General features: G+C 45.3%; 1 protein-coding gene across 1 annotated transcript in view; it reads left to right on the top strand.

Annotated features, from left to right (window-relative positions):
- The first annotated feature begins 439 nt into the window (after nt 1-439).
- LOC126412747 (glycine receptor subunit alpha-4) overlaps nt 440-21,561 on the top strand; it is a 589,024-nt gene continuing 567,902 nt past the window's right edge. Inside the window, exon 1 of the mRNA XM_050082488.1 lies at nt 440-513. The gene's annotated coding sequence lies outside the window, so the exon portion shown is untranslated. The remainder of the gene's footprint in view (nt 514-21,561) is intronic.

Here is a 21,561-nt window from a genome sequence, read left to right as displayed (position 1 = left end):
ACTCCCTTCCCAACCACTGCTTCCCTTTCATGCCCCTCGACTCTGATAACTGCCATCTGGTTTCTGTACAAATTGTAAATAGCCTTTCGCTCCCTGTATTTTACCCCTGCCATCTTATTAAGTGGCTGAAAAAATTCGTAGACTAGCTTGTTTGTTTCTGAAAATTCCGGATATTCATATTTTCAATAATACCTAGTACGGAGAAACGATGTTCCACTGTACTGACTCTGTCAATGGCAAAGCGGCTTTGGCCAGCATAGTGCCGCGAGGCCTGATAAATAAACAAATGTAGTACTCTACAAAATACGAGCACGCAGGTAACGAGCCACTGTACCGCCGCGCGTGAGGTGGGCAGCACGGCGCATGCGCGGCGCCGGCAGCTCTCGCCGCAGGTCGGGGTTCGTCGCTCGGCGCGGCGCGGCGCGGCCGTCTGCGGAGCCTAACAGTCGACGGTCGACAGCCGGCGGTCGATCAGCTGTGGTCGGCTCCGCACAGCGCGCCACACGCCGTCCCGTGAGTACCGCAGAGCCGAAGCTGGCGCTGCCGCTGGCGTGTTCTCAGCAAGGGATGCTGGCGCTTGGCACAGACCTCGAACACACCAAAACGCCTGCTTGTTGACAGTTTCGCTTGCTCTCTTTCAGCACATCTACATATTTGCAGTTCTACTTCCCGTTTAAATTAATTTTTCCCTCTAGACTTTCGACAACCCTAAATCCTGCTTACAGCCGTTTGAATCACCTTTCCGTTGGTTCCGATTCACCATGTCGCGGTAACTAACAGTATCACTTCTGCTTTGGAGATTAAATTTGTTCGATATTCTCTAGCAACATTGTTATCTGTCATAAAACATTTAAAAACTAAACCGTTCGCACATGGGATATATCTTTGCTTTTGTTTACCACTGCAAATAAATACGGTTTCCGAATGATAACGGAGTATTGTTAAAAACATGTGAGGACATGGCTCTACAGCACTATTTTAGGAATTTTTATTTTTTAAATTTGTTTCGTTGAAATAATATCGCTTGTGCGTTTAATTGCGAGGCAATAAAACTGTGCAAGCAACTCTGAAATCCCTACCTTTGACTAATTTTTTGTATGTTTCTTATAAACCACCAAAAATTATGAATAACTATCTTTATAAGAAGTTGCCTTTTTCACACTCCCGTCTTTCAACAATCGTGCTTGTTTACGAGTATACTGATATGAGGTCATATAATTTGTTTCAATCACTAGGCAGCGTTGTAAAATAAAGACAAACTGGAGCTGTTTGCCGCGTGAAGTAAACAGAGTACTCTACCTAATTAGTTATGGAAACCTCTTCAGATCTCGCGGCTAAAATTTATTTGATTATGGCTATCGCATTTCAATTTAGCAATCGTAGTTGTAGTAATCAATTTCAATTTCTTACTTAGACGTTCATAATAAACTTGATTCATACCCCTAATAGGTTCAGGTAACTGCGTGATCTAGAAAAAAATGGTAACTATTTGAATGAAATTTTTACGAGTGACTGAGATGTTTTGGTGACTTCAAACGCCTAGCAAAAAAAAAAATAAAATAAAATAAAATAAAATAAAATTTGTAACTAATTTTGAAGGAACAAATACGTGGACTGAATTTATAGTGAACGCTCAAGTGGAAAAATTACGCCGTTTTGCTGTTCCAGTGTTTATGGATGATTTTCGGGTGCTACGTATTTTAGCCTTGATGGGGGATGTGATCTGTGGACGTGTGATATTTTTTCCTCATTTTGTTATTTAATTCTAAGGTCAGGATGGGATGGTGGCGACACAATATTCCGCTCTCAAAATACAGCTCAAGCTTTTTTTAAACCAAGATTGAAAGCTACGTACTTACGTAAATAAAAATGAATGAACGTAATTCATTATGTAGGTGTACTTGACGCAAAACTGTTGTTGATGTGTTGTTCCTCTATGTCTGTGAAGACTGACATTGTTTCCAAGCTATCCTCTGGCTTTGTTACAATAATGAATGAAGAATCTATACCAAGGATTGGATGACAGAGCATAATTAGAATGGAAGTGTTGTGCTGGGATTGTAAACAGCTAGAATTGCAACGGTGGTAGGTTAATTCAAGTGGTTATTTTATTGGATGGATTTCGGGGTGATGCAACTTAAGAGGCAAGTTTCGTGATACAGCTGTAGAAACTTCTAGACAGGAAAAATGGTGGAGGTGATCCTCGATCTTTGGCAGAAAAGAACTACTGGTCAAATTACATTATATATATATATATATATATATATATATATATATATATACGGTTTTCATGATCTCGGTGAGGAACTCAAGTGAAGGTTCTTTTTAAGTAATATGTCAAGTGTATAGGTGTGGTATGTTGCTAAAGGTGGGACAGTGTGTTATGATTAATGATGAGTAATATTGGCATTTGGGTGATACCTCGTGTGGTAGGCTGTACTTCGTGTCATCCCATAGCTCTTTCATAAATCTTAAAATATAAAAATTGTAATCGATAAAACAAACTATGATGTTGAATGTACATGAATTAAATGAATCCATGTAATTCCTATCTGTTTCTTCCTGACGGCCTGTCTGCGCTCCGAATACGCACCGTCTGTCTCGTGGGTTAAGAAACACCTGTTGCCAAAACCGAAGAGCGACGTATGGGGTTGCAGACTTAACAGTGTGGCCTGCGTCGCGTGTTCTACGCTGAAAAAATTTAAGATCTGCATTCCCCCTCCAATAACCTTCCTAGTTCTAAATCCAAAAGTATTCATGTATGCGACAGATTCATAACATGTCATTCAGCGGAGCTAAATTTAATGTACCAATTATGACAATTCAACCGGGAAAATTTACTCTTTTTTCACGGGCCATCTTTCAAAATTATGTCGCCGAGTTCTGAAGTTGAAAGAAGAGACGTGAAAGGGAATGAATCCTTAAAATATTTTGAAGAGCACATGAGATGTTCTCAACATGAGCTACGTACTTAAAAATTTAGTCCGTCAAAATCTGAAGAAAAAGCAAAAAGGAACATTTTCGTAATATCGAAACAACATCAAACAGAAAAAAGAGAAAGGATAGGTTGATAGTGTTTCTTACACTCACATGGGGTACAGGCTTCAACCGATGTAATACGTTTTCTAATTCAGAGCGATGTACACTCTCGTACAAATCAATTCTGAAAAGAAATAAACATAGTTGAACAACAGTTTGTCAGAAGTAGAAATTTAATAACTGTAACAAGCACAGGGGAAAAATATCTCAAATACCAGTAATTGCCGTTGTAAGCCTAAGATTTTAGTTTCACAGAAGATACGTCGCAGAAACAAAATATTACGTTGGAAATTCCTAACGGTATTAAATCGATTTCTGTAAAGAAGAATGCAGACAGAGAAACAATAACCAAATTCGCACTAATGTATATGTTCTGTAAAATTTGTAAGTGAAACTGATCGTTGTAGCTCAGCTTGTATGTATTTGTTGGTCCAATACTAGAGAAACCGCTGAGGACTATGTAACAGCACAAAATCGTGTATGTAAACTAGTGAAGTAGCGGAAATTGCATTTTGTCCAAGACGGAATCTTCAAATATCTTGCGTTCTTGTCAGGTCTTCTTGGCAACTTTTGACACCTGCTGGTACGCCCCGGATGAATTAACCCTTTCCTAACTACATCGTGATCCTACAAAACCATTCAACGTGATCGCATCCCTTTGGACGGCAGCGCAACAGCGATTATTGCTGTGGAGTACCGGATGGAACCACTAGGAATCGTTCCAAACCATTTGACGTAGTTTGAAAGTGATCCGAAGCAGTATAGGGGAATTTATGTTTTTTCAATTGGTTCAAATGGCTCTAAGCAATATGGGACTTAACATCTGAGGTCATCAGTCCCCTAGTACTTAGAACTACTTAAACTCAACCAAGCTAAGGACATCATACACATCCATGCCCGAGGCAGGATTCTAACCTGCGACCGTAGCGGTCGCGCGGTTCCAGACTCAAGCGCCTAGAACCGCTCGGTCACTCCGGCCGGCTATGTTTTTTCAGCCCTCCTGTTTGTCGCCCTCCCGCAGCGTGATTAACAAGGGCAGCAACATTGACACGTACGTGAAAAAAGAGGGCAAACGGTCCCTCTAAGCCCCCCCCCCCCCCCCCCCCCACCCAGTTCTTCGACATCCTCGCTGCAACCCATATCCCTTGGTTGAACACCACATAGGGGGTGTGGGAAGGGTTGCTGCGCTCAGGCGCTAGAACAGCTGCGAGACACCTCTTAGCTGAATAGGTGGCAAAGTCTCTGACTGGTACATTTTGAATGTGGTCAACAAAGTTGCGCGACTGGCCCCGAGGGTGTTACCGTTTTACTTACGCACGAATTAATGTTGCACTCCTCCGTGATCGCGCCACAGGAGGACGCGAAACAGAGGAGTTGAAAAAGCATAAACGCTCTTTACTGCTACAGGTCACTTTCAAATTTCGTCGAATTGTTTTGAGTGGTGCTTAGTGATTACACCCTGCACACCAGAGCAAAAATGACTGTCGTGCTACACTCCAAAGGGGTGGGATCACGATGAATGGGGTTTGCAGGCCCATGACATTGTTAGGGGAGGGCTGAATCGTCCGAGGGGTGTCAGCACTGTCAAAGGTTGTCTGGATCGTCGTCCTGTTGCACATCGCACTGCAAACTGTCGTTGTCGACCGTGAACTGGCGGGAAACAACATCATAAGCAAAGGGGTGGCTTCACATGGTTCAAATGGCTCTGAGCACTATGCGACTTAACTTCTGAAGTCATCAGTCGCCTAGAACTTAGAACTAATTAAACCTAACTAGCCTAAGAACATCACAAACATCCATGCCCGAGGCAGGATTCAAACCTGCGACCATAGCGGGCGGTCGGCTCCAGACTGTAGCGCCTAGAACCGCACGGCCACTCCGGCCGGCGGGGTGGCTTCATTGGTGCCCTTTATGGCACCTCCTGAGGGCATGTCGCGTCAATTCCAAGTGGCGATGTGTCTTAAATGTTTCCCTCTGCCACCCCCTCCCCCACCCGCCCCCCCCCACCTCCTCTCCCATAAGAAAACCGTGTGATTTCTGTGATTTCAACGCTGGTTGTCACGGTTCTGGCTTCCATCGCAGAGGGATCAAAAAAAAGGGATGCAATGCGGCTAATACGAGTGACAACGTTCCTATCGTGTTACACGTCAACGATGGTGTTACGCAGAATTGTGCTGAATTTTGGTACCAAAGTGGCATCATTAAAGCACTTTACAACTCACATAAACTTCTGATCTGCGGTCTAGTTTTCGCATGCGTCAACACCTTGCTGTTTGATACGTCGCCGAGCCGGGGGGTGACATCGCAGGGCGTCACCTCTTTTTCACCAGTGGAGAGGAAGCTTGTAGGTACATTTGAGCCAAATTTAAAATTCATGCGTCGCAATGGGAGACAATTACAAGGTTTGGAAGAAGTTATATTCTTTTGTGCAATGTGGATGATTTTCGGAGTTGTATTTCGGACCTTCACATGTTGAACGAAATTGATGGGAGCAGTTTCATGTAAGACTAATTTCAGTATTTACAATGGAACCAACGTACGACAAGTATTTTCGCATAATTCACAAAAGAACAGGCATATTTTTCCAACTATCAAACGGAACGAGAAACATTTATTACAGCTTTTACCGTCTTGCTGAAGCAAACCATCGCCTACATGCTGTAGATACACACTGAAGAGACAAAGAAACAGGTACACCTGCCTAATATCCTGTAGGGCCCCCACGAGCACGCAGAAGTGTCGTAACACGACGTGGCGTGGACTGGACTAATGTCTGAAGTAGTGCTGGAGGGTTCAAATGGTTCAAATGGCTCTGAGCACTATGGGACAACTTCTGAGGTCATCAGTCCCCTAGAACTTAGAACTACTTAAACCTAACTAACCTAAGGACATCACACACATCCATGCCCCAGACAGGATTCGAACCTGCGACCGTAGCGCTCGCGCGGTTCCAGACCGTATCGCCTAGAACCGCTCGGCCACCCCAGCCGGCAGTGCTGGAGGGAACTGACACCATGAATCATGCAGGGCTGTCCATAAATACGTAGGAGTGCAAGAGGGTGGAGATCGCTTCTGAACGGCACATTGCAAGGCATCCAAGATATGCTCAATAACGTTCATGTCTGGGGAGATTGGTGGCCACTGGAAGTATTTAAACTCAGAAGAGTGTTCCTGGAGCCGCTCTGCAGCAGTTCTGGACATTTGGGGTGTTGGACTGTCCTTTTGGAACTATCCGTCTTAATGCACAAAAGACATGAATGGATGCAGGAGATCAGACAGGATGCTTACGTATGTGTCACCTGTCAGAGTCGTATCTAGACGTTTCAGGGGTCCCGTATCACTCCAACTGCACGCGCCCCACACCATTATAGAGCCTCCACCAGCTTGAACCTGCTGACATGCAGAGTTCATGGATTCAAGAGGTTGTCTCCATACCCGTACACGTCAATCCGCTCGATACAATTTGAAACGAGACTGGTCCGACCAGGCAACATGTTTCCAGTCATCATTAGTCCAATGTCGGTGTTGACGGGCACAGGCGAGACGTAAAGCTTTATGTGTTGCAGTCATTAGGTTACACGAGCAGGCCTTCGGCACCGAAAGCCCATATCGATGAAGTTTCATTGAATGGTTCGCACGCTGACACCTGTTCATGGCTCAGCGTTGAAATCTACAGCAATTTGCGGAAGGGTTGCACTTCTGTCACGGTGAACAACTCTCTTGAGTCGTCATTGGTCCCGTTCTTGCAGAATTTTTTTCCGGCCGCAGCGATGTCGGAGATTGATCTTTTACCTGATTCCTGATATTCACAGTACACTCGTGAAATGGTCTTACGGGAAGATCCCCACTTCATCGTACCATCGCCCGTTACTCACTTAAATCTTGGTATCCTGCCATTGTAGCAGCAGTAACCGATGCAACAACGGCGCCAGACGTCTTACGTAGGCGTTGCCGACCGCAGCGCCGTATTCCGCCTGTTTACACATCTCTGTACTTGAATACGCATGCCTATTCACCAGTTTCTTTGGCGCTTCAGTGTATGAGAAGCCTTATAAAAGATAGGCTTCTGTGAGGCTTCCTCCTAGGTGACTGGGTCTATGTCAATTACCTGCCAATCACTGCACATACTTCATGCGGCTTCACCACTCATCTTTAGTCTCCGAAGGCAGCTATCATGACGCGCCCAACGTAAGTAGGATACTGTGGACACGCCATTCATTAGAGTGGTTGGAAACTTTTCAGTTTTATTCGTTCATCCACTAAGCTCCTGGAGAGGGCGTTTTCATTACGTTCACTACTATCTACGTGATATTGCCAGTCTCTAATAATTTAATTTTACTCTAAATTGTACAATTATCTTATATTATTCGAATAACTACATCCAGGGTGATTCTTATTAACTTTTAAAAACCTCCGAAACGACGTAGATGGCACTGAGACAAATAGTTTAATGTAAGACAAAATGGTTCAAATGGCTCTGAGCACTATGGGACTTAACAGCGGAGGTCATCAGTCCCCTAGAACTTACAACTACTTAAACCTAACTAACCTAAGGACATCACACACATCCATGCCCGAGGCAGGATTCGAACCTGCGACCGTAGCGGTCGCGCGGTTCCAGACTGACGCGCCTAGAACAGCTCAGCCACACAGGCCGGCTAATGTAAGACACATGATGTCACAAGTGAGAGGAAATACTCCAAAACTGGATGACAAATTTTGAACATCGGACGCCACCAGATGGCACACCTCCCCGCGCGTGCAGTGGTTGAAGCTGTTGATATGTCGCATCTGATCATCTCACCTTTTTGTGATCATCCCAATCCAAGTTAAGTGTTCCCGTCGGTGTGGTCTGGACCCACGTGAGCGACTCTACCGCGTGCCTCTAGCTGTTCCAGTCTTGCGTCTGGCAGCCGATAAGTTTGTCATTGCGTTAGACACTTGTGTGTTTACAATGAGTTAAGATTTATTATTTTATTTACCGGTGTCCGCTGGTTTACAGCAGAGTACAGTTCAACAAAAACCTATCGTACAAGTAAAGGACAGGAAGCTTCCGAATTGCGTCGTTACCAGTAAATGACCTACGGTTTCTTTACTAAATAAGGTCTGTAAACAAGAAAAGAAGGGTCAAAAGAAAAGAAACACAAAATAAGAACAGGGTTCCATTGGTTACAGCGAGGGCAATAGTTTTGAAACATCCACCTTTACAGCAGATCACATTTACAAAAGTGTTCGCAGTGTGCACCGTTTGCTCGAATGCAAGTACTGCATCGCTCAGTCATCCCTTCAAGCCCACGCCAACTGCTGCACGCATAGCACGGTACGCCATCTCGTGACGTCACATGTTCAACATTTGTCCTGCATTTTTGGGGAATTTCCCGACATTTGCAGCTCTCTGTGTCTTATATTATACTACTTGTCTCAGCCTCCTATAAGTTTCTACGGGTTTTTTTAAGCGTTAATAAGAACCACCCCGTATAATACACTCCTGGAAATTGAAATAAGAACACCGTGAATTCATTGTCCCAGGAAGGGGAAACTCTATTGACACATTCCTGGGGTCAGATACATCACATGATCACACTGACAGAACCACAGGCACATAGACACAGGCAACAGAGCATGCACAATGTCGGCACTAGTACAGTGTATATCCACCTTTCGCAGCAATGCAGGCTGCTATTCTCCCATGGAGACGATCGTAGAGATGCTGGATGTAGTCCTGTGGAACGGCTTGCCATGCCATTTCCACCTGGCGCCTCAGTTGGACCAGCGTTCGTGCTGGACGTGCAGACCGCGTGAGACGACGCTTCATCCAGTCCCAAACATGCTCAATGGGGGACAGATCCGGAGATCTTGCTGGCCAGGGTAGTTGACTTACACCTTCTAGAGCACGTTGGGTGGCACGGGATACATGCGGACGTGCATTGTCCTGTTGGAACAGCAAGTTCCCTTGCCGGTCTAGGAATGGTAGAACGATGGGTTCGATGACGGTTTGGATGTACCGTGCACTATTCAGTGTCCCCTCGACGATCACCAGTGGTGTACGGCCAGTGTAGGAGATCGCTCCCCACACCATGATGCCGGGTGTTGGCCCTGTGTGCCTCGGTCGTATGCAGTCCTGATTGTGGCGCTCACCTGCACGGCGCCAAACACGCATACGACCATCATTGGCACCAAGGCAGAAGCGACTCTCATCGCTGAAGACGACACGTCTCCATTCGTCCCTCCATTCACGCCTGTCGCGACACCACTGGAGGCGGGCTGCACGATGTTGGGGCGTGAGCGGAAGACGGCCTAACGGTGTGCGGGACCGTAGCCCAGCTTCATGGAGACGGTTGCGAATGGTCCTCGCCGATACCCCAGGAGCAACAGTGTCCCTAATTTGCTGGGAAGTGGCGGTGCGGTCCCCTACGGCACTGCGTAGGATCCTACGGTCTTGGCGTGCATCCGTGCGTCGCTGCGGTCCGGTCCCAGGTCGACGGGCACGTGCACCTTCCGCCGACCACTGGCGACAACATCGATGTACTGTGGAGACCTCACGCCCCACGTGTTGAGCAATTCGGCGGTACGTCCACCCGGCCTCCCGCATGCCCACTATACGCCCTCGCTCAAAGTCCGTCAACTGCACATACGGTTCACGTCCACGCTGTCGCGGCATGCTACCAGTGTTAAAGACTGCGATGGAGCTCCGTATGCCACGGCAAACTGCCTGACACTGACGGCGGCGGTGCACAAATGCTGCGCAGCTAGCGCCATTCGACGGCCAACACCGCGGTTCCTGGTGTGTCCGCTGTGCCGTGCGTGTGATCATTGCTTGTACAGCCCTCTCGCAGTGTCCGGAGCAAGTATGGTGGGTCTGACACACCGGTGTCAATGTGTTCTTTTTTCCATTTCCAGGAGTGTAATATGGTTCCAGCTTCTTTTTACGAGAACAACATGCTATTATACTTTAAGTGATATTCGGCCTTTACTTCGTTAATATTTATCACATTTAAATTCTCTCTTGAATGAAGTACGTATATTTTTCCTCACTGTAATTAAGTAAAAAAAGGAAATGCCAAAAAAAGATCCTTACGTAGTGTGAAACTACTGTTACAACTCTTAACAAAGTGGTAAATTTTTCGTATTCCTGCTATAGCGACTACTTTCAAAGTATAAACTACGAGAGAATGAACTATTTATAGTTCGTCTCTCCATTTGTAACTAATGATCTCGGTTCACTGCCAATGTGAAGCGCTTCTGGGAGCTACCAGAATTCCGTTTAAACCTCCGCGGGCGTCATTCCTTCGCTTAGCAACAAAAATATAACTGAGGTAAGAAGTAGGTAAGTAGTTCCGATAAATTAATTGTCGCTCATTCAGGATGTCGATTAAAATTTATTTCTTTGAATACCGATGTACGTTTCAGTTGTGCCCATTACTTATGTGTGTGCTTCCGTGTAGTGTTATCAGTCTATTATTTTGGGAAGCCCTTAAATGCATGTTCCACCTCCTCTGCGAGAACAAATGTTTCACTCTTTTCGAACATGACAGAAAGAACCACAGCGAGGTAGACAATAGAACTCGTTTCGACACCAAATTGCTGCAATCTGTTCATGTCTTCATTTATAACTAATGATGTCAGTTCACTGTCAATGCGAAGCGCTTCTGGTAGAAATTACAGTATTTATATTTTGAAAAATGATTTACCACAAAAAAATGGTTCAAATGGCTCTGAGCACTATGGGACTTAACATTTATGGTCATCAGTCCCCTAGAACTTAGAACTACTTAAACCTAACTAACCTAAGGACAGCACACAACACCCAGCCATCACGAGGCAGAGAAAATCCCTGACCCCGCCAGGAATCGAACCCGGGAACCCGGGCGTGGGAAGCGAGAACGCTACCGCACGACCACGAGATGCGGGCTGATTTACCACAATTTGTCCCTCATAAATGTGGCTGTGCTCCAGGGCTGAGGTAAAACAACAGTCAACCAGTTGTCATGTACACTGAGGAGATAAAAGTCATGGGATTGCGATATGCGCACGTACAGATAGTAGCAGTATCGAGTACACACTGCATTGGCGGAGCTGTCATTTGGACTCGGGTAATTGATATGAAAAGGTTTCCGACGTGATTACGACTGCACGACTGGAGTTAACAGACTTTGAACGCGGAATAGTAATTCGAGCTAGATGCATGAGACATTCCATTTCGGGGATCGCTACTCAATATTCCACGATCCACAATGTCAGGGGTGTCCCGAGAATATCAAATTGCAGGCATTACCTCTCATCACGGACAACATACTGGCCGACGGCCATCATTCAGTGCGCGAGAGCAGCTGTGTTTACGTAGAGTAGTCAGTGGTTCAAATGGCTCTGAGCACTATGGGACTCAACTTCTAAGGTCATCAGTCCCCTATAACTTAGAACTAATTAAACCTAACTAACCTAAGGACGTCACACACATTCATGCCCGAGGCAGGATTCGAACCTGCGACCGTAGCGGTCGCGCGGTTCCAGACTGTAGCGCCTAGAACCGCTCGGCCATCCCAGCCGGCGAGTAGTCAGTGCTAACAGACAAGTAACAGTGCGTGAAATAAGTGCAGAAATGCATGTGGGACGTACGGCGAATGTATCCGTTAGGACAATGCGACAAAATATGGCGTTAATGGGCTATGGTAGCAGATGACTAAAGCTGGTGCCTTTGCTAACAACACATCTCTGCAGCGCCTCTCCTGCGCTCGTGACCATATCGGTTGGACCCTAGATAACTGGAAAGCCGCGGCCTGGTTAGATGAGTCTGTTGGAAAGAGCTGATGGTAGGGCTCGAGTCTGGGGCACGCCCCACGAAACTACGGACCTAAGTTGTGGACAAAGCACTGTGCAGGCTGGTGGTGGCTCGATAGAGGTGTGGTGTCTTGTGAACCGATCATTGCCAGGAAATGGTTGTGTTCGTCTACTTGGACACCATTTACAGCTATTCATGGACTCCATGTTGCCAAACAACGAATGAATTTTATAGTTTTAAACATTGCTGTTTCTCAGCAACCGTATACAATTTTCAAACATAGGAATTGCACAGCCAACGGATTGCAGATTGGTGTTTGGTACAACTGACCTAGGTTTCGCCACTACTAATGGTGTCATCAGCAGAATGAAATTTTGATTAATCGAAAAATTACATTGCGGGAAAGCAATGGTCAGAATTTACATCAGCTATGCTCAAGTCAAAAGTAAAATAAAATACTTTCCAGCCTTTTCACGTACGCATAGCTAGGAACAACATCTGAGCAATGGTCAGAATTTAGAGCAGCTATGCTCAAGTCAAAAGTAAAATAAAATACTTTCCAGCCTTTTCACGTACGCATAGCTAGGAACAACATCTGAGCAATGGTCAGAATTTAGAGCAGCTATGCTCAAGTCAAAAATTAAATAAAATATGTTACCAGCCTTGTCACGAATGCTTAGCCGGCCGAAGTGGCCGAACGGTACTAGGCGCTTCAGTCTGGAACGGTCGCAGGTTCAAATTCTGCCTCGGACATGGATGTGTGTGATTTTCCTTATGTTGGTTAGGTTTAAGTATTTCTAAGTTCTCGGGGACTGATGATCTCAGATGTTTAGTCCCATAGTGCTCAGAGCCATTTGAATCATTTGATTTGCACGTATGCCTAGCAAGGAACAACGTCTGAGCAATTAGATGTTGTTGCTAGTTAGGCATGCGTGACAAGGCTGGAACGTATTTTATTTTATTTTTGACTTGAGCATAGCTGCTCTAAATTCTGACCAGTGATTACCTGCAATGTAATTTTACGGTTCATGAAAATTTCATTCTAATGAAAACACCCTCAGTAGGTGTCGAAACCTAGGTCGATTATACTAAACAGTTATCTGCAACGGGTTGACTGTATAATTCTAACAAAGAGATAGAGGGGCTGGCCAGTACTTACCTCAGCTCAGTACAGCCGATAGATACACATAAAACAGAACTGAAAATTTACATTCCTAGCTTTCGGAACTTTGTTCCTTCATCAGGGAGGAGAGAGGGGAAAAAAGGGAAGAAGGGAAAGTGGATTCAGTTACTTCTTTGGCTTCCCTCTGACAACCATGCCTCCATCCTTGCTACCCTCCCTGTTTACCTTTCCCTGTTGCTTCATAACCTGGGTTGTGAGTAACTGAATCCACTTTCCCTTCTTCCCTTTTTTCCCCTCTCTCCTCCCTGATGAAGGAACAAAGTTCCGAAAGCTAGGAATGTAAATTTTCAGTTCTGTTTTATGTGTATCTATCGGCTGTACTGAGCTGAGGTAAGTACTGGCCAGCCCCTCTATCTCTTTGTTAGTATTTGTTTCACATCTTATATGAGATTTTCCATTAATCATTTTGACTGTATAATTCCTATGTTAGAAAAAAAAGCGAAAGAATTCTTATGTATGACAATGCACCGTGCCACCGGACCACAATTGTTCGCGACTGGTTTGAAGAAAATTCTGTACAGTTCGAGCCAATGGTTTAACCATGCCGATCGCTCGACATGAATCCCGTCGTACATTTATGGGACATAATCAAGAGGTCAGTTCGTGCACAAAATCCTGCACCAGTAACATGCAGGGGACTTGTCCATGCCACGTCCAGATCCTACACTACAATGGACAAAAGGAGATCCGACAAGATATAAGGAGGTATACGATGACTTTTGTCAGCTCAGTGGGTTTTATTTTTGTTTGTACCAAGAGACATTTCGGTATATATCCCATTTTAAAACAGCGCAATCCAGTTACATCTTCATCAAAATTACGTTTTGGTCAACTGCATTTTTGTCAGTCATAAGGAAAATGCTGCGATGCTTCAGTGCACCAGTGACAGTTGAAAGTGTGTACGTTACGTATATAAGCACGAAACAAGGAGGTACAGGCAGGTGCAATATTCAAAATGCAGTCGACAGGATCGTGGTCCTGTGGAACATATAAATGTATTTGCGCCAAGTGAAGATGAGTGAAAACCAGAAACATGTTATGGAATAAATAAACCTACATAAAAAGCGACCGGTTTCTGTATTTTATCAAGTAATTATTCTATGATATCCACATAGGTACAGAACATATAACTAAATAATGTTTGACGTGGCACCAACTGTAAAATAAAATATAAGGAAAATTAAATATAAGAACTCAATAGAGATTGGAGATTAAACAGTTGGAGATTGAAGTGTTAATGTAACCTGTGAACGTACACCAACACACATTACTCTCTAGTATAAAATCAAAAAGCGCTTTGTATATTTGAATATCTTCTTAACGAAGTAACACCAGCGCCCTTGGTGGAAGGGGCACTTTCGTTTCCACATGATTTTACAGCAAGAGCTTCTTATGAGCTGAGAAGAAACTGCAGGAGAAAAGCAAGTGGTTTACTTCTCCTTCTTATTACTTCTGACAATCGCAGAAACGGTTATGCTTGACTTGTATCCGATGATCGAATCAAACTTGTAAACCAGTACTACTGACCTTAAAGTAGACAGAATATTAAACAACCTCTCTTGCTGCGAAATGAAATAGCCTGCATGGCAATATGTCCACAGACTATTGTTTGCAAAGAATTCCAGCTGGTTTTTGATAATTTATAAGTTAGGCGGCAGATCTTGAATTTATGCAGAACTGCAATGTGTAACTGGTAAGTGGAATACCTCACACACGGTGTACAGCGCACAAAAAAGTATAACTTGTCCTCAACCTCGTAACTGTTTACAATTGCGAGACATGAATTTTAATTTAGGCTCTACGATGCTTCAACCAGCAAGGAGTCGACACATGCGAAAACTAGACCACAGCTCAAAAGTTCATGTGAGCTATGAGATGGTTTAATGATGTCACATTGGTAACAAATTACAGCACAATTCTGCCCAACGCCATCGTGAACGTATCACACGATAGGAACGTCGTCACATCCCATCTTACCCACATTCCAGCCATTGTTTTGATCTCTTTGCGATGAAAGATAGAACCGCGACACCCAGCGTTGAAATCACACGGTTTTCTTATGGGGTGGATGGGGGGGGGCAGAGGAAAATACGGAATCGACACGTAAAGTCCTCAGGGGATGTAAAGGGCCCCAATGAAACCACCCCATTCCTTGGGACTTCGATTCCAACCAGTTCACGGTCGACAACGACAGTTTCCAGTGCGATGAGCAACAGGACGAAGATCCTGACAACGTTTGACAGCGCTGACACCCCTCGGACGATTCAGCCCTTCTCTAACGAAGTGGGCCTGCAAACTCCATTCGTCGTAATCCCACCCGTTTGGACTGTAGCACGACTGCCATTTTTGCTCTGGTGTACAGAGTGTAATCACTAACGATCACTCAAAACAATTTGTCGAAATCTGAATGTGGCCTGCAGCAGCAAAGAGCGTTTATGCTCTTTCAGCTCCTCTGTTCCGCACCCTCCTGTGGCCCGATCACCGAAAGTGGCAACATCGACATGTGCGTAAATGAAACGTCAACATCCTCGGAGCCAGCCGCTCAACATTGTTGAGAACATTAAAAATGTACCAGTCAGAGACTTGGACACTCATTCAGCTGAGTGGTGTTTCGCGGCTGTTCTGGCGTCAGAGAGCAAGCAACCCCTTCGACACCCCTTGTGTAGTGCCCGACTAAGGGATATGGGTTGCAGGGAGGGTGTTGCCGAATTGGGGGGCTTAGAGAGACCGTTTCCCCTTTTCTTTACGTACATATTAATGTTGCTGCCCTCGTTGATCACGCTGGAGGAGGGTGCTAAACAGGAGGGCTGAAAAAGCATAAACACCCTTTGCTGCATCTAATCACGTTCAAATTACGTCAAATGGTTTGGAATGGTTCCTAGTGGGTCCACCCTGTACACCAGAGCAAAAATCGCTGTAGAGCTACATCTAAAGGGGTAGGATCACGCTGAATGGTTTTGCAGGGTCACGATGTACGCTACTGGCCAGTAAAATTGCTACACCAAGAAGAAATGCGGATGATAAACGGGTATTCATTGGACAAATATATTATACTAGAACTGACATGTGATTACATTTTCACCCATTTTCCATGCATAGATCCTGAGAAATCAGTACCCAGAACAACCACCTCTGGCCGTAATAACGGACTTGATACGCCTGGGCATTGAGTCAAACAGAGCTTGGATGTCGTGTACAGGTACAGTTGCCCATGCAGCTTCCACACGATACCACAGTTCATCAAGAGTAGTGACTGGCGTATTGTGACGAGCCAGTTGCTCGGCCACTACTGACCAGACGTTTTCGGAACCGAATGAAAGGTAGAGCCACGGGTCGTAACACATCTGAAATGTAACGTCCAGTGTTCAAAGTGCCGTCAATGCGAACAAGAGGTGACCGAGACGTGTAACCAATGGCACCCCATACTATCATGCCGGGTGATACGCCAGTATGGCGATGACGAATACACGCTTCCAATGTGCGTTCACCGCGATGTCGCCAAACACGGATGCGACCATCATGATGCTGTAAACAGAACCTGGATTCATCCGAAAAAAATGACGTTTTGCCGTTGGTGCACCCAGGTTCGTCGTTGAGTTCATCATCGCCGGCGCTCCTGTATGTGATGCAGCGTCAAGGGTAACCGCAGCCACGGTCTCCGTGCTGCTGCAAACGTCATCGAACTGTTCGTGCAGATGGTTGTTGACTTGCAAACGTCCCCATCTGTTGACTCAGGGATCGAGACGTGGCTGCTCGATCTTTTACAGCCATGCGGGTAACATACCTGTCATCTCGACTGCTAGTGATCCGAGGCCGTTGGGATCCAGCACGGCGTTCCGTATTACCCTCCTGAACCCACCGATTTCATATTCTGCTAACAGTCATTGGATCTCGACCAACGCGAGTAGCAATGTCGCGATACGATAAACCGCAATCGCGATAGGCTACAATCCGACCTTTATCAAAGTCGGAAACGTGATGGTACGCATTTCTCCTCCTTACACGAGGCATCACAACAACGTTTCACCAGTCAACGCCGGTCAACTGCCGTTTGTATATGAGAAATCGGTTGGAAACTTTCCTCATGTTAGCACATTGTACGTGTCGCCACCGGCGCCAACCTTGTGTGAATGCTCTGAAAAGCCAATCATTTGCATATCACAGCATCTTCTTCCTATCGATTAAATTTCCCGCCTGTAGCACGTCATCTTCGTGGTGTAGCAATTTTAATGGCCAGTAGTGTAGTCCCGCCACAGTTCGCCGCCTGTCCTGTTTTACCAGTCTGCCCAGCCTATGACATCCGACATCTGTAATGAGGGATGGCCGCCCAACCCCAAGGCGTCTGGACGTGGTTTCACCCTGGTTTCGCCACGTGTTGAAGACACCAGAGCACTCCTCGCGCACTCGACAAGTAGTACAGTTTCCGAAACGCTCCTGCCGACCTCTGGGCCATCACAATCTGCCCTCAGTCAGACTCAGGTAGATGACGCACCTTATCCATTCTACACACGGACAGCACATTTACTGATACTACCTGTAGCGTGCGTGTGTCTGACTAGCAGTCATTCATTGCCATGCGACACTGCTATGGCATATAACGGTTTATGTTGATGATAGGTCGGTGGTCATAATGTTGTGGATGATCAGTGTACATGTTAACCGAATGGAAAAGGAAAAGTCAAGATGAAGGAGTTAAGTAAGAGGTCACTGGTGAGAGTCAAATCAAACTATACAGGGTTATTACAAATGATTGAAGCGATTTCACAGCTCTACAACAACTTTATTATTTGAGATATTTTCACAATGCTTTGCACACACATACAAAAACTCAAAAAGTTTTTTTAGGCATCCACAAATGTTCGATATGTGCCCCTTTAGTGATTCGGCAGACATCAAGCCAATAATCAAGTTCCTCCCACACTCGGCGCAGCATTTCCCCATCAATGTTCGAAAGCATCGTTGATGCGAGCTCGCAGTTCTGACACGTTTCTTGGTAGAGGAGGATTAAATACTGAATCTTTCACATAACCCCACAGAAAGAAATCGCATGGGGCTAAGTCGGGAGAGCGTGGAGGCCATGACATGAATTGCTGATCATGATCTCCACCACGACCGATCCATCGGTTTTCCAATCTCCTGTTTAAGAAATGCCGAACATCATGATGGAAGTGCGGTGGAGCACCATCCTGTTGAAAGATGAAGTTGGCGCTGTCGGTCTCCAGTTGTGGCATGAGCCAATTTTCCAGAATGTCGAGATACACGTGTCCTGTAACGTTTTTTTCGCAGAAGAAAAAGGGGCCGTAAACTTTAAACCGTGAGATTGCACAAAACACGTTAACTTTTGGTGAATTGCGAATTTGCTGCACGAATGCGTGAGGATTCTCTACCGCCCAGATTCGCACATTGTGTCTGTTCACTTCACCATTAAGAAAAAATGTTGCTTCATCACTGGAAACAGGTTTCGCACTGAACGCATCCTCTTCCATGAGCTGTTTCAACCGCGCCGAAAATTCGAAGCGTTTTACTTTGTCATCGGGTGTCAGGGCTTGTAGCAATTGTAAAAGGTAAGGCTTCTGCTTTAGCCTTTTCCGTAAGATTTTCCAAACCGTCGGCTGTGGTACGTTTAGCTCCCTGCTTGCTTTATTCATCGACTTCCGCGGGCTACGCGTGAAACTTGCCCGCACGCGTTCAACCGTTTCTTCGCTCACTGCAGGCCGACCGGCTGATTTCCCCTTACAGAGGCATCCAGAAGCTTTAAACTGCGCACACCATCGCCGAATGGAGTTAGCAGTTGGTGGATCTTTGTTGAACTTCGTCCTGAAGTGTCGTTGCACTGTTATCATTGACTGATGTGAGGGCATTTCAAGCACGACATACGCTTTCTCGACTCCTGTCGCCATTTTGTCTCACTGCGCTCTCGAGCGCTCTGGCGGCAGAAACCTGAAGTACGGCTTCAGCCGAACAAAACTTTATGGGTTTTTCTACGTATCTGTAGTGTGTCGTGACTATATGTCAATGAATGGAGCTACAGTGAATTTATGAAAACGCTTCAATCATTTGTAATAGCTCTGTATATGGACTACGTATTGTGTTAATCTGTTATCCATATTTCAGTTTCGGCGATAAGGGCTTAATAGGAATGTTCGATGCTGCAGATGAGTCTGCTACACGGTCAACACTGGACTTTGTGGAGTTCGTCCGATCGCCCACTAATCTTTATTCTCAGAAAGAGCTATCTTACCTAGACCTTGTCCACAGCTCGTGGTCTAGTGGCTAGTGTTGCTGCCTCTGGATCACGGGGTCCTGGTTCGATTTCCGTCCGGCGACTGGGTGTTTGTGTTGTCCTCATCATTTCATCATCATCATCATTTGTGGCAGCGTATAGATTGGATTGTGAAAGAAATGGATTGGTAAAATTTGGGACTTTGTGCGGGCACTGATGACTGCACAGTTGAGCGCCCCACATACCAGACATCATCATTACCCTGACTTTCTATTTAGACTTGTGAACTAAATCATAAAAACTTCAACATATAAAATCATTAATAATTAGAGTAACAAAAATGTCGTACGAGATAATTCATGTCGAAAAGGATGAGATATGAAATACAAGTTAAAACAAAAGAAAGGAAAATTAGAGTATTACGTCCCGTCGGCACTGCTGTCGTGAGAGACCTGTCACAAGCTCGGATTAGGAGGGGATGGAGCAGGAAAATCAGCCGTGTTCTTTGCATCATCCACGGCATCGCGGCATTTGCCTGGAGCAAATTAGGGAAATCACGGGAAACCTAAATCTGGATGGCCGGACGCCGATATCGGACGTCCTCCTCCCGAATGTGAGTCCAGTGTGATAACCACTGCCCCATCTCGATCCATAAGTCAAAATGTAATAGCAGCTCTGTGTATAGTTACGTTAGGCGAGTGCCTTCATTACGTGTGAATATTCACGCGAAACTACTAGCTCACCTAAACAGATCCATAGCTGATAGCCAATTAGCCGCGTGCGCCGCTACACGTTGAAACTGCAACGTTAAATATACACGCGCGCCCTCTCACTTCCTCTGATGTAGTTCAAACAATACAGCCAATTACAAATTACGATAGAAACTAATTAATTTCCTAATATTATTCGTAGTACGAAAAAAGGGGTAAGACATAACACTGTTAATTATCTCGCAAAACCATCCAGATTTCTTCACACTTGGGATTTCACTACAAAATATCATGTAAAAAAAATTATAATATTACACAGAAATAAACAAATTAATTTTACGCTGTACTGATTGAGAGACATTATTATCAGTGGCTATAGTTCTAGTAGCTTTTACTGATTGCAGAATTTTTTAAAGTGGCCATGAATTACAGCAAGATCTCAGTTTGAATCAGTTTTCATTAAAATATTAGATGTATCTGGCCAGGCCACATATTGCTGTAGCTCAGTCTGGTTAAAGGAAAAAGAAAGAAAAGCGAAAACAAACGTTTTAATATGTATGGTTCTATGTACGCCATAATCTCGTTCTCCCCCTCTCTTTGCCCATCGCCTCCTCCTTACCTATCCGTCTGTCCATCACCTCCCCCCCCCCTCTCTCTCTCCCACACACTCTCTCTCCCCCCTCCTCCCTTCTCTCTTCATCTTCTCCTCCACCCTCACTCTCCATCTCCTCCTGTCCCCTCTTTCTGTCCATCTCCTCCTTTCGCCGGCCGCTGTGACCGAGCGATTCTAGGCGCTTCAGTCCGGAACCGAGCTGTTGCTAAGGTCGCAGGTTCGAATCCTGCCTCAGATATGGATGTGTGTGATATCCTTAGATTAGTTAGGTTTAAGTAGTTCTAAGTCAAGGGACTGATGACCTCAGATGTTAAATCCCATAGTGCTCAGAGCCATTTGAACCATTTTTGAACCATCTCCTCCTTTCCGTTCTCTATGTCAGTTTCCTCTCACCGCTATGTCCATTTCCCCTTCGCCCCCTCTCCATATGCCTCTCTAATCTTAAACCCTGTTTATTGTTATTGCAAATTCAGATTGTATAGCAGTTTTCGAATCATAAGCTGATCAGCTAAAAACACAAATGTTCTGATGTGAAATTTAAAATTTTCCCGGCGAACTAAATATTCAAAAAGATTTTGAACTTGCAGCCGGTCGTCGTTAGCTTCCATCCACAGTATTTCGACTGGACAACTGGCAGCCATTCTCAGGTAAGCCATCGAAGACCTACGAAGACGCCCTTCGTTCCTCAATATATAGCGTGCAGCGAGTATTCCGCGCATGCGTCAAAATCATATTGACAGACGAACCACACCGCCCGCCGGCAGCGCCCTCGCTGGTGGAACTGCAGTACTCAGCTGTCTTCGGCGTTGTCAATTGCCGCGGCCATCGGAGTACTCTGACGTCTTCGTCTGGAGCAGATCTTATGACGGGGTTCCGCGTATTATCTAGCTGGTAGCTATTGTCACGGTTCATAAGATTGTCTGTCATGCGAATTTCCCTTTATTCTTTTATGAATCCGTGACAATAGCTACCAGCTGGATAATGCGTGGAACACCGTCATTTCTAAGATCTGCT

The sequence above is a fragment of the Schistocerca serialis genome, chromosome 7, assembly GCF_023864345.2.
Source record: "Schistocerca serialis cubense isolate TAMUIC-IGC-003099 chromosome 7, iqSchSeri2.2, whole genome shotgun sequence".
NCBI classification, from domain to species: Eukaryota; Metazoa; Arthropoda; class Insecta; order Orthoptera; family Acrididae; genus Schistocerca; species Schistocerca serialis.
Note: the sequence above shows the minus strand (reverse complement) of the source record. Positions and strands in the feature narration are given on the sequence as shown.